The sequence below is a fragment of the Lissotriton vulgaris genome, unplaced genomic scaffold (assembly GCF_964263255.1).
Source record: "Lissotriton vulgaris unplaced genomic scaffold, aLisVul1.2 SCAFFOLD_805, whole genome shotgun sequence".
NCBI classification, from domain to species: domain Eukaryota; kingdom Metazoa; phylum Chordata; class Amphibia; order Caudata; family Salamandridae; genus Lissotriton; species Lissotriton vulgaris.
In genome coordinates this window covers 692576-706770 of record NW_028245451.1, presented here as the reverse complement: position 1 = coordinate 706770, position 14195 = coordinate 692576, and the positions used below count along the sequence as shown (strand labels likewise).

At 45.9% G+C, this 14195-nt stretch overlaps 1 protein-coding gene across 1 annotated transcript in view; it reads right to left on the bottom strand.

Moving 5' to 3' along the window:
* LOC147666417 (calmodulin regulator protein PCP4-like) overlaps nucleotides 1-14195 on the bottom strand; it is a 191349-nt gene that overhangs the window by 161431 nt on the left and 15723 nt on the right. The gene's annotated exons all lie outside the window — the stretch shown is intronic.

The following is a 14195-nucleotide window of genomic DNA, read 5'->3' as shown; positions in this document are numbered from 1 at the left end:
AGATGGCACTTCTAGTGTTTGGACAATTCCGATCACACAGCCAGCAGTATGTGCACACCACACACATCACACATCTCAATTTAGAAGCATGCAGATAACACATTCCGTTTCACATGAAAACCACACGTGCATGGGCGTAGCTCCCCGCCATATAAATGTATTTTCAGATGAATAGTTGGGTACAGGTGCTTTCAGTCAGGCATGGCGTGGTTTCTGTCCTGGGATTTTTGCATACACACACTAACAAAAACAAACACACCCTCATTTTTTTGGATGCCCTAAAAAACGTTTATTTTACAAAATATTATGTTTCTCTAATTTAGTACTCCTATTAATCCGTATTCCTCACCCTTTCCACTGCCTCTTAAGCCCCTCTGATCAACCCTGCGTGTCATATAATGTATTTTAACATTATATGCCAGTGTGATGTCGGAACATCTGATAATCAGCCCACCCCCTCATGTTACTGACCAAGCTACACCCCTGCACACATGTTGCATATGTCAACTAAACTAAACACATTTCAGGTCGGAAAACAAATTCATATGTAGTAAGGAATTGGAGTCCACCTTTTTTGACATTTTGCATGCTGACATTGTCCTCGAGCACAGTGACACAACCGAAGCATTGTTTTAGCCATACATAAAACACCTACACAAACATTTGAGTAAACAGCAATGTATTTATTTACTTTGGGATAAAATAAACCATGATCACATCAAACAAAAAACTTGTTGAACAAAATATGATCTGTTTTGCGTTGTTTACTTCCATCTTGTTTTTACCTTGTGGTAGGAACACATCAAGTAAAGCATACACTTTTACACCCCCCTTTGTAATGGTTGATTATTTACTATAGGATATGCATGTAGAGAAAGTGGGCAGTGCTGCAGTGCCTCACCCATTATTAGCACTTTCTATAGTTGTTGGGGCACTGTTCTCATCCTTTTTTTGGATACCCTGTCCTGCTGACCTGGGAATGTCATCTTAAGAATTAATCTGGTTTTTTGTTGGTGTTTGGTTGTGACAGGTTAGAAATAAAAATCTTGCTCTGCTCCTTCTCCTAGTACACACCCAAAATCTGGAACTCTCTGACTGAGGATGTATGAGACAATCAACCATTCCCTCACTTCAAGAAGAAACTGAAACCTTTCCTCCTCCACAAATATCTAAACCCTCTCCTGAGAAGCACCTGACTGATCTGTTCGCTCCCATCTCACACTGTCTAAATAAATCTGAGCATCACTACCTCAAGGAAACAAAATGTGCCTCTACTCTCCCCACCATCTGAACACCCTACCTTGCTACCTCAGAAACATATCGTTAAACTATACCACTACTGCCCGTCGTAACTTCCTATATATATTGTTTACTATGTATTTTTATTTACTTCACACGTAACTAGTGCAATTGCTGCTCTGCCAACTATGTAAAGTGAGCTATATATATATATATATATATATATACCATATCTACCTCAAAACTATATCGTCAACATATCCTAATGTCTTTCATACACTTTGTTTTCATACTGTCACTGTGTATCTATGTTTACCCCATTTGCAACTCACGTAATTGCATCAATGCTAACTCTGTGAAGCGCGGTGATACCCTCAGGCGGGCGCGCAAAGCCCATTGGGCTCAAAGTGCTAAAGCCACCCCCGTCGTGTGTGTCAACCCGGGCTGAGACAGCTTCCCGGGCACACACACAGCTGCACCTGAGTACTTCACAGGTCTTTAAAAGACTATTTTACTTGTTAACAGAGACTTTGTTCTTCTTTCACCCCTTCTTAGAACCCCGCATCTTCACTCTGCTGGTTGCTGAAAGAATTAGCCCCCCCTTTGAAATTTTAATTACCCCCTCCGAAATTTCACTCTAGTTGCGCCTCTGCCCTCAGGCCTAGTTTGCACTATACAAAACTCAATAAATAAATAAATAGTTTGTTCAGAGTTTAGCTTAGAAATGGTTTTGTAGGTTTGTGTGATCGTTAAACGAGTGCGATTGAGGTAAACCTCTTCATAGTGTTTTATATGTATGGATGGGTGAGCCAAAAGATGCCAGCATTGTCCTTGGATTGGGTTTGGGCAAACCCCTTCAAGATGTCCAATTTCAGATATATCACGGATAGCTGCTATCTCCAGTGAGGGGAACAGGCCCTATAAGCTATTGGCATTGTAAATGACGATGCCTTTTATTTATCTGTTTTAAAAACAACACATAAATAAAAAGCAATGTCACATACAATGCCAATAGATCAAACTCTCTTACATGTGAGCCCTCGCCAAAGGAAGCGCTGTCCCTGATTGCTGCCTGATCTTCCTGCAACGCCTCGCGGCCCCCGCTTCGCGGGAGCCGCTCGCAGGCGAGTCTCACTTTTGGAGAACTATCCCTTTCAAGCCACTACTTGTGCTTTGTGCACCAACGCGCCCTGTGGATCCAAACAGCCTGCTGACAGGGTAGAGGCGGGACTGCGAGGACCAGCATTCCGAGCGGCGGAGATCGGCCGCAGCTGGTCCTCTTCCCGCCCCCTCCTCCTCTCTTCAAAACCTCTGGGGAGTGAGTCTTGCCCTGTGAGCCCTCGCCAAAGGAAGCGCTGTCCCTGATTGCTGCCTGATCTTCCTGCAACGCCTCGCGGCCCCCGCTTCGCGGGTGCCGCTCGCAGGCGAGTCTCACTTTTGGAGAACTATCCCTTTCAAGCCACTACTTGTGCTTTGTGCACCAACGCGCCCTGTGGATCCAAACAGCCTGCTGACAGGGTAGAGGCGGGACTGCGAGGACCAGCATTCCGAGCGGCGGAGATCGGCCGCAGCTGGTCCTCTTCCCGCCCCCTTATCCTGCCTAGTCTTTATAATTTGCGTGGGTAACGCGCACGCGGGACGCGCGCGGGGCGACCACCGGGGCGAAGACCGGGCAAAGAGCGGGCCGTTTAAGGCCGTTCAAGGACGGCAGAGGACGGCCCAGGCCCTGAATCCCTGTTTTATTGCCCTGAGATCATCAATCAGGTAGGCCGTTGCTATTCAGCCTTTCTTGAGGCCATAGCCACCTGACACTTGGTATAGCCTGTCCATCGCTAGCGACAACTATGCGCCACAAAACAAGAAGCTGCACCAAAAAAGCTGCAGAGGTAGCTCAAGTGACTGGCCCCATTGACCTCTTTATCTCACGGGTAACAGAGACAATTGACAAGAGCATTGTACTTCTAGAGAAAAGAGTCTCTCTCGACCTCTTGGAGGCCAAGCGCTCTTCCCTGGGCTCCCTCGTAAATGCGCATTCACCTTCCCAGCAAGTCTTGAATAATTGCTCCCTGCCCTTGCCCTTAGCTACTATGGGCACTGTTACAGTACCGAGTGCCGTCGACTTGTCGGTTACCTGTTCAGACTCGGATCCGTCCTTTGTGGATCTGGAGGCGACCCCAGACCTAGAAGCCTGTCGGACACCCAGAGAGACGGAGCCGGACCTGGATGGGTTAACTACAAGGTCGACCGCTTACGTGCCCAGCGACTCCAGGGATAAGGCTACTTGCATTCCCTCAAAAGTAATAGCTAAGCCCAAAACCAAGGAGTCTAAATTCAAATCTAAAGAGAAGACCAAAACTAAAGCTAGCAACCATAATCTGGTGACACCTATTTCACACACAACGCCTGGCATTCCATGCTGGGTTGAAAATATGGTCATGGACCTCAAGCATGATCTTGAAACTACAATAGTGGCCCAAATCAAACCCTTGATCTCTAAACTGGATAGATTAACATCTCTCATTAATACTAAATGGCCCAATAAGATCAATGAGTCTGGGACTATTCAGCAACAAGGGCATAGAGAACCACCACCCAATCCCCAACCACCAACTAAGGTCATCAAGTCCACAGCTGATAAAGCGAAAAACCTTCCACCATCCAAAGAGCAATCAGCAACACATCTTCCCCACTTTGCAAAAAATCTTGCTCAACCATCATTAAAAGTAGCGAGCAGCTCCTTACCCGCTCAGCAACCAGCTGCTATCACTCCCCAAGTCTTGGACCCTAAAGGAAAACCCACGAACATCCCAGCCCCCCATGCTACTAATAATCCTGAAGTCCCTAAGCCAAGGCAGACTCGCTTTAAGTCTATTAGTCTGCCACGAGAAGTCTCCCCTTTTGTGGTTGTGTTGACTGCTGTCCCCCCACTGAAGGAAGGAGTTAGAGAGACTTATGTAGAGCTTAGAAATAAATGTGCCCAGTGGCTTCAAATACATAGACCATTACCCAGTAGTATGAGTGGGGAAATTATTACTGTGCGTAGAGGTGATTGGGTGGGTAGGAGCAAGAAAACAATACCAGGGGATGTAATTACTGTCAACTTTAGGGATGTGGGGGCTGCGACTTTTATTTGTAATGCCCCTAACAGCGGCCCAGCCACCCAGATTAAACCACTCCCCCTGTCTTACTTCCTCCCCAACTCGACACGACCCAACCTCCACCGACCAAGTAACCAAGGGCTTGCATGTCCCCCTCAATATGCCTCTAACCATTGGCAACAACCGCCCAATTTTCCATCTTTTGTCCCACATCATGCTGGTCTCCAGTGGCAACAACCCTTCCAGCCCTTACCTCCTCCTTTTTTCCAACCCACCCAGCAGTGGCAACAACCTCCTCAGCCACTATTTACTAATCAGCAATGGCAACAGCCATGGCAGGATCCGTCTCCATCCCTGTCTTTCAACCCTTCCTATACACAGTTTGCCCATCCAAATAGGTTCTGTGTTTTGGATGAGGTCGATTGACTTTCCCCTAAGGGAGGATTAGATATTAACCTCCCTAGTGATAACATCAGTTTCAAGGATCCTGTGCCGGAGTCAATTCTCCCTATTAACTTAGAGGTGCTATCACCCATACTAATTAGGGACAGCGGTGATCCATGTAACCACCAAGGTACTGCGATCCAAGATGGAAACTTAGCACAGGGCAAGTTAAAGATCCTTAGTTGGAACCTTGCTGGGATTTCAAGGAAATTAGGCCTCCCAGAGTGGAATGCCCTGGTCGATGCCCATACAATTTGTATATTTCAAGAGACATGGGCCATTGAACCATTACATCGGGTGGGGTTTGTCACTATTTTTACTCCAGCAGTAAAATCTAAGGTAGGGAAGGGGCGGCCATCGGGGGGGCTTATCATTTGGATAAGTATCCTCCTAAATTGTAGGATAATCACCAAGAAGCCAAGAAGCCCGGATATTCTTGGTGTCTCACTATTGGGCCTACGGGGAAGCATGATTCTCGACCTTTATAATGTATATATTAGGGGAACCAAAAACGGGTGTATCTCACCTACAATGTTGGAGCTCGAAGCTCAGTTAGGAGAGCAAAGTGGACCTGGGCATATCCTAATAGCAGGGGATTTTAATTGTACATACGAACCACTTCCCCTAGAAGGAGTACCAGACCTAGGAGAGGAGGGCAGTAGATGGGGTATTCCAGCCCTCTCTATCCCCCCCATCAAACGCTGGACTCGCAGTGCAATCCACCTAAATGCACTCACATTGGAGTTCGGCTTAAGAGCTGCCAACGGTCGCACTCGTTCTGACTTGCAGGGTGCTCCCACATTCAACAGAGTTGGTCAATGCACACGGATTGACTATATTCTGCTGGACAGGGGCCTCTGGAGCCATGTTGACGACATGGTTATCACCAATACAATAGAGAGTGACCACAACCCACTCTCTCTATCTTTAAAAAATCCTTGGCCCGCCAAAGTATCACCAGTCCCTTCGAGCCACCAACAGGGGATTACTGTTGCCACTTGTGGCAGGCGCCTAAAGTGGAGTAAGATCATGTGCAATGCCGATAAACTATCAGCAATGCCGATAAACTATCAGCAATGATGAAGTGGTTAAGGTCATGCAAGCCGAAATTGGCTCGATTGACCAAACTATAGCAGCAGATGTGGCCACCGCTACATTCGAAACTGCTGTAAAACTCATAGGGGACCTCCTTTGGGTCCAATTGCCCCCAGGGAAACAAAATTCTTTACCAAAAGCTAAAGGCAAACACGAATGGTACTCGGCAACGTGCAGGAAGGCCAAATCTCGCCTAATAGAGGCAGTTAAAGGGAAGTCCCCCCCACTAATCCAAATTGCTAGAAGAGACCATAAAAAGGCCTTACAGGTTGCTAAAAGGGAGTGGGAGGATGCCTACTGGCTAACCCTTAAGGAAGCCAGCTTGAAAAAAGACTCTAAATCCTTTTGGGACGCCATAAGGGCACGAAACAGACCGGATTCTGATCTCATAACCTGCAATATCCCGGGGCAGGTATGGGAGGCCCATTTTGCCAAACTTTATTCCTGTCATAATGATTTGAACGGGAGAGGGTCTGCCCAATCCCTCCCTTATATTAATTATATTCTTCTCCCCAGTGATCCTGAATTCACACAGAAGGAAGTAGAATATGCTATTAATTCCATCATACCACAGAAAGCTGCAGGACCTGATGGCATCCCGGGGGACTTGCTAAAATCTGATGTTGCTACTTGGGGCAAATTAATCCACTCCCTCCTTCTTGCCATTTGTAGGGGTGCCCCCATTCCTGCGTCATGGAAGGGGGCAGAGGTAGTTCCCATCCATAAGAAAGGCCCAAGGGATGACCCGTCCAATTATAGGCCGATTAGCTTGCTAGATGTAAGCCAAAAAGTTGTTGGTAAAGTTATTCTACTCAGGATACTTAACTGGGTAGATGAAAATAAAATACTTACCGACTTCCAGGCCGGTTTTAGAGTAGGCACTGGTACGATAGAGCAGGCCTTTAGGCTTATGATGATCTACTGGAAGGTGGTAGTGATAGGCAAGGGCAGTCTTTATCTCGCTTTTATCGACCTAAAGACTGCCTTTGACCTTGTCCCCCGGGACTTGCTGTGGAGGGTCCTGGCTAATATGGGGCTCCCACAGTACTTACTATCCCTACTAGTTAGGCTCCATCAGGACAGCTTTGCCCAAATTAGGTGGGGTTCTGGAGGGGAGAAAACGGGCTGTATTCCGGTCGAGAGAGGGGTCCGCCAGGGATGTGTGCTGGCTCCCACCCTTTTCTCCTTGTACATCAATGGGGTGGTTGAGCATTTACTGAAACTTCCATCTGACGAACCATCCCTGGCGGGGGTTCGTGTACCGACCCTTCTCTTTGCGGACGACACGCTCCTAATCTCCAAAACACCTATGGGGCTACAGAAACTCTTGGATAATTTCCAATCCTTTTGTACTGATCGGGGTCTGGTTATAAACACCAACAAAACAAAATACCTTGTTCTTAACCCCCCCAAACAGCAAGTGCGTCCCCCTATTTTAAACACTGAGACCCTGGAAAGGGTGAAAGTATTTGACTATTTAGGGATACGCATCTCAGACAAAATGGATTGGACTCCTCATCTAGACAAGATGCTGCTAAATCACAAAAGGATCACAGGTGCCCTATTGAGGGAGCAACGTTCCAGTTCGTTGAAACCAATAGGAACAGTCCTAGAGATCTATGCCGCCAAGGGTGTTAGCTCTGCACTTTACGGAGCTGAACTCTGGGGCTTTCCATCTTCATCAGCTCTCCAAAAATCCGAGAATAATTTCTGCAGACAAATAATGTCCCTTCCTCAAAGCACCCCACTTTTACCCTTATTTATGGACTTTGGCTGTACCCAGATTGGCGAAATTGCGAAATTTCGCCCTCTCTTGTTATGGGCCCGTATTTGGCGGGCAGAGGAACTTAGTGCCTACGCCAGAGGCCTGGAAGAAATAATGGCGTCACCACATTGGGCCAGAGTCAAATGGTTAACAGATATGAAATCTTTACTGTCGAACTTGGGCCTTTTGGACTGTTGGTCAAGCAGAACTTCTCCACCAAAACAAGTACTTAAAAATCTTTATCGGGATTGGATCTGCTCCCAAAGGCATTCTAGCACATCAATTGGCAGGCTTACTGAGGACTTCCTGAAGTTTAAAGACATTCCCATGCGAGAACCCTATTTAGATATAATTGGGAAACCGTTTGCAAGATCTTTGTATTTTAAATTCAGAACGGGTACCTTGCCATTGAACACTTTTACTAAAACATGGAACTCCTGTCCTTACAAAACTGACCTGTGCCCTTCTTGTCTAGTCCATCCAGAGACACTGGCTCACTTCCTATTTGTCTGTAGCGAATATGCCAATCCAAGAAGGGTTTGGTTGAAGAACCTGTGCCGGCAACTGGGAACTAGGAGCCACGATGCGGCAATCAGGATACTTGTTTCGGACAGTCATGTACCCTATGTCTGTGCCTTAGCCAAATTTCTATTCTGGGCTTGGGCTATTCGAGCCAGAAAGCTTAAAAACCTTGTTTAATTCCTTTTTAAACCATATTAATCATATTAACTTTAGCAAATGTTGTATTTCTTGCTATTAACTGGATATGTCTAACTAATTTTATTATGTATCAATTCTTTTTAAACTTGCTTTTATGATAATGAAATTTTATCGAAATAAAGCTTTTTGACTTGACTTGACTGCATTGCAAATGCGTGTTCTATCTGCTTTCAACCGTCTGTGATTGTTGAAAATCACTGTATTTTGATGAGTTACTCATGAACTATTTCTCTGTAATTGTCATGACGTTTTATAGAGAAAAAGTGAGAGAAGCGCACGTGTGATCTGAATCTCATTTCTATTTAATAAGCTGGCTTCTGTGATAAGAGTAGTACAGAGACTGAAATTTTGCAGAAGTTAGATGAAGGCAAGCAATTAAAACTTGAGGCACATAACTGCTCTGTATACTAACTAGTTTATAGATAGCTCTTCATATCCCACTTCCACAGTTTCTAAGCACTGCATATAACTAGAATTGCTATTACCCCATTTAATGGTCCTCAGTTTAACTACCCTGGACAAATGAAATTCTCGGTCAACACTAGAGAATGCAAACTTCTTCTATGCAGATTGCACAAATCAGCAGCGAACGCTTGACCCACTGAGACATCCGGCTACATGATTTACCTGTGGCCTTTGCACACTCAGCCATGAGTTACTATTAGATATTTTGGAAATCTGCATGGTCGTCAGAGTAAAAGGATGGCTCAATGTTCACTCTACCTACCTCTGTGCTCTCATCACTTCAGGAAGGCAGACATCCACCATATCCACATATAGGGCCTGATTCACGGAACTAACTTAAGACAAAATCCTAAACTTACTACTTTTGGTATTCACAGAAGTTAGGATTTTGTCTTAAGTTTGTCATAAGACAAACTTAAGACAGACTTAAGTTAGGATTTTGTCTTAAGACTGTCTTAAGTTTGTATTAAGACAAACTTAAGACAAAATCCTAACTTCTGTGAATACCAAAAGTAGTAAGTTTAGGATTTTGTCTTAAGTTAGTTCTGTGAATCGGCCCCTAAGTGCCCTATTGAGGGATCATGTCTCCAGTGCTAAATAGAGTGCATATTGCACAAATGAAAGTGTCATGGGATCAATGTCTGTGAGAATTGTCCTGAATGGAGACTGTTTCAGGGGCTCTTCAGAGAATGGCTTCTATATCAATGCAAGGAGTTCCAGATTGTCACACTGAAGACCATTTTCATAAGGGTGAGCGCTACATCTTTTGGTTTCCCAAAGCAGAGCCAGAGAGGCAGCCAATGCCATTATATATTCAAATAGCATTCATAAGAACTCCAATGGATCATTTCCACTGACAGCGCCATATTTGAAACTTGCAATTTTACAGTCCACGATGCCCACAGGTATCCAAGTCAGCATAAAACCTCATCTTCACACCTAATTAGAAAGAATAATAGTTATGTGCATCAATGTGTTTATATATCAAAAACTGAAAAGGACTGAATTCAGGAAATGGATTCCATGAGCCTTCAACCAACAGGTAATTTCCCAGGTCACATAATTTTATATAGGATTACTTTCAGGCACTTTTACCCTAAAGACTCCCTTCATGAACTCAGGGCAAAACATTGGCCAGTGAACGATCTGAATATATGCAAAACTTGCATTAGTTATACTTGTATCCAAACAACATGGAATCATTTGTGAATTTCGTGTGGTGATTAAAAAACTGTAGAACATAAACTCATTTTCTTTTTGACTTTTGAAATTAAGCATCTTTCAAATAATGTCTTGAAATACAGTTCGATTATATGTATGTATTAATGGACTGGCTATTGGGGTGTATACAAATTAAGCCCTTCTTCAGGAGATATTTGGGGTGTCTTACTCCCCTTAATAAATGCATTTTCTGATGAATAGTTGGGTGCAGGTGCTCTCAGTCGGGTATGGTGAGGTGTCTGTCAGATTTCATCTTGGATATTTGCATGAGCACTCTGTCAAAAACACATACTCTAATCTCGGTTTTGAAAGTCTAAACAATGTTATTTTGCTAAATATTGTGTTTCTCTCACCATGGGCTCATTAGGATGGCGGGCGGACTTTGCCCGCCCGCCTTCCGTGGGGTAGTAGGGACCGCCCACATAAGGGTGGGTGTCCCGTTGGCAGCATTAGGATGCGCCCGCCACAGTGGCGGGCGCATCCCGCATTACTACCATTGTGGCGGGCGGTGCACTTAGCACCGCCCGCCACAATGGCAGGTAAGCATGCTGTGCACTTCCATGCACAGTATGGCAGGCATCAAGCGGTGCCTGCCATGCTGTGCATGGATCTGCTGGGGGGTACCCTAGGTACCCCCCATGTGCACCCCCCACCCCTCCGGAGTCCCTGGGGGCCCGCAACGGGCCCCCGCAGAGATTCTCCGCATGCCTTTCCGTGGCGGCATTGCCGGCGCGGTAAGGCATCCACAATTGCCCATCATAATATGGCTGGCAGTGTCTGATAGACACCGCCACCATATTATTCCTTTTCCGCCCCGGCCGCAAGGCGACCGGGGCCTACAAGCAGCAGGCGGTCTTTCCGTCCGCCGAGGTCCCCCCCGCCATACTAATATGGCGGGGGGAAAACAAATGCAGATGTCGGGCGATTTCCCCCGCCAGGCTGACGGTAGCCACTGCCAGCCTGGCGGGGGCAATCCGTCCATCATCGTAATGGGCCCCTTAGTACTCTTACCAATCCACATTCCTCTCCCTTTCCACTGCCCATTAGTCCCCTCTCATGCGCCCTGCTTGTCGTATACTGTATTTTAACATTGTATGCCAGCGTGATTGTTGGAAAATCTGGCGCCCCCCCTTAATGACCAAGCTACGCTCCTGCATGTCAGATTTGTATAAGTTGGTTTCTATCAACAGTGGTTGATTGTCACTCTCTTGCCCAGGCTCTGTGTTTTTCCTGGTTGGACTACACAGGTTCCGTCTCAGTTGCCTGAAACCCGCCCTCTCTCCCCTGAGCTGAGGGCAGTGCTGCATGTTATGGACAGACCGGACTCAGATGCAAGGATGGTTCACATCATATCCGGGTTAAAGCAGGAGACCTGCCCTGTAAACGTCCGCACCAAGATTACAATGACGTCTTCTCTTCCCTTGCTTCGTTTCCTCTGCAAGCTTCATCTTTTAGGAAAATGATCACTGTGGACAATGGTTTTCGCTCAAGTTGGTAAATTGTATACAGTTTTCTCATATTTAAGATTGCTTTGATTTCCCTGCAGTTTTTTTATTACACCTTCTTATGTTTGTCGTTTTTTAAAAATTATTTTGATGCTTGATACTGTATAGAGCTTTTGCACTTGGTTCGTAATATAACTAGAATATAAGTAAAATAAATCCATTATTAACTCATAAATCATGAAATTCGTATAACTTCCTCTGTGACACTCCTGTCTCAGGGCTCATTTCATGTTTTAGCCTCTTTTCTAATAAAGGGAACTTTCCATCATTTGAAAGAAACACTGTCACATAAATATATATATATTGAATATGAGCATCTGGGACTCGCTTGTGGGGTTAATGGCTCAAATGTTATTAGACAGTCTGCAAAATTACAGCACATGTATTCACTGGATGGCAAAAGCTCTTCTTTACTGATGAGATTTTTATATCCTGAAGATGTAAGCATACAAATACCTAACACTGGTTCCCATGAGCCTCAGTTCTCCAAAACCAGGAATGTGTGATATTAAAATGGCACAGCAAGGCCCGGGATGCATCTTAATGTTAACATGTGGAGAGAAAATAGGGGCAGTGACATGGGACTCATTCAACCTGTTTCATGAGTTTCATTTGTGGAGGAGAATGATCAGGCGCTCCCCTCACCTAGAGGAGGGGTGCCCTTAGTCGTCCCAGGAAACCAAGCTTAGTTGAAGGGCTGGTTGCGACCACCGACCTTTTTCTGAGGATGACGTAGGAGCCACGTCTGGAAACCGAAACCTAAGGGTATCGGTTATATAAGGTGGCTCCCCTGGGGTCTCCTCCTCTTTGCCTCCTGGGACCCCGGGGAAGCCGCGAGAACTTTTAAAGCCACCCTCCCACCCGGCAGAAGGGCTTGGCAGAGCGCTGACAGTTAACACAAAGGGGGCATGCGCAGCAATGGAGGCTCAGTGACTGGAGGGACCCCAAGAGGGGGTACAATGGAACTGTACATTGGATAAGCGGGGAGGGGACTGACCTGCTGGTGGTCTTAGACTCTACTGCCAAGGATCGGCGCAGGGTTAGGACTGACCTGCTGGTGGTCCTGCTACTGCCTTATCCCACAACATATGGACTGTGTGGACTATTTGGGAGGAGGCTTGTGGTCAGGTACCTCGGTGGGCCGGAGAGCTATGCGGTGCCCTATATTCAAGTAATGCAATGTTGGCTGTAGCACGTTGGGGCCTGCCGGCACGAGGTGCGCAGTTGAGTGGATCGGTCGAGTCGGCCAACAAATTTAAGTACATGTGCATGGCTAAGCTGAAATCAATTACAATGATGTGTCTAATTTCCTTACTGCATTTGACATGTGGAGATTGCAAAGTATGTTGCTGCAAATTGATATTTATCCAAATAATGCTTTACTCGTTTTCTCCCGTAGTGGTTGTGTAGATTTATATGATTAATGTGAATAAAAGCCTACACCTTGACAACACAACCGCTTCTGGATATTCTTGCCCCCAGCAAAGCTGGAAAGTGTAAGAAGGGTGAGAGAGCGAGTGTTTCCTTGTGCGCGTACTATGGGCCTCTTCTTCTCATTCAATGTTAAGACTAGGCTCATCCAAAATTTCCATTACGTAATCTTGTGTCATTTCGGTAACTATGTGTTACCTTTGTTACGCAAAGTTCCCAAAAGTACACTATTATGCTTCCTTGCATATTCATGCGTCATTCATGGCAAAAATGTAGTGGATGGCAAGGGAACAACGACCAGAACGCAAGCAACTGAAGTTTGTGGTGGTTGTGTTTGTTGCACTATATTTTTGGCGTGAAAATAAGGAACATTTGTGCATTTCACGAAATTACTCGTAATTTTCCAGAATTTTGCTACATAACAGCAAATTACGCATATTTCAAACATCCCTAGCTAAGACTCCTTCCTCGTTCGATTCACATACCGAAAACCTGACTACAAAGCAAGGGGCTGCTGTACTGGAGAGAAGTAAACAACATAGGCATGGTGGAAGGGGCAGACAAGCACAACAAGATGATGGGCGGAGTGCTGAAACTTTTCAACCACTCACCCCTAGTCTAGAGATCTGGATTAAATCCATTGTTCTTTTGCCCACTATGCCGGCCTAGTTTGGACAAAGCCATATGTAAATCAGTCTTGACCCTGTCCCTCATGGAAGCAGTCCAGCACAAACTGCCAGGTCAGGTCCTCCCTGGACCGGGAACAAGCATCCTTGGACTGGTTTCGGGGGGAAGTCCACAGTAGTGTGAGTAAGTAAGGAAGGAATTGAATAGTGAGCGACCAGATTTCTAAATTGATGTGAGACAAGGATGTAGGGATTACCTCAGAGGTCATATAGAGGAGCAGGGATCAGGTAAGATGTCATTTGGGCAAATGGAAGTGTGGTACTCAGTGGCGGCTCGCATTGATCGTGCTGCGGGCGGTGGGGCAGGTCAGGGGAGGGGCAGGGTGGGTTTGTAGTAAACTTGGACATACGACAGAACGAAGGAAAGTAATTATTATGTTCCTCCTTTCCGTCGTATGTCCGAGTTTACTACCCCCACCTTGCCCCTCCCCCACCCACCCGCCCCGCAGCATGACCTATGCAAGCCGCCCCTGGAGGTACTCCTTGGATTATTGGCAGTGTGGAGATTGTGGTCCAACTGAGAAGT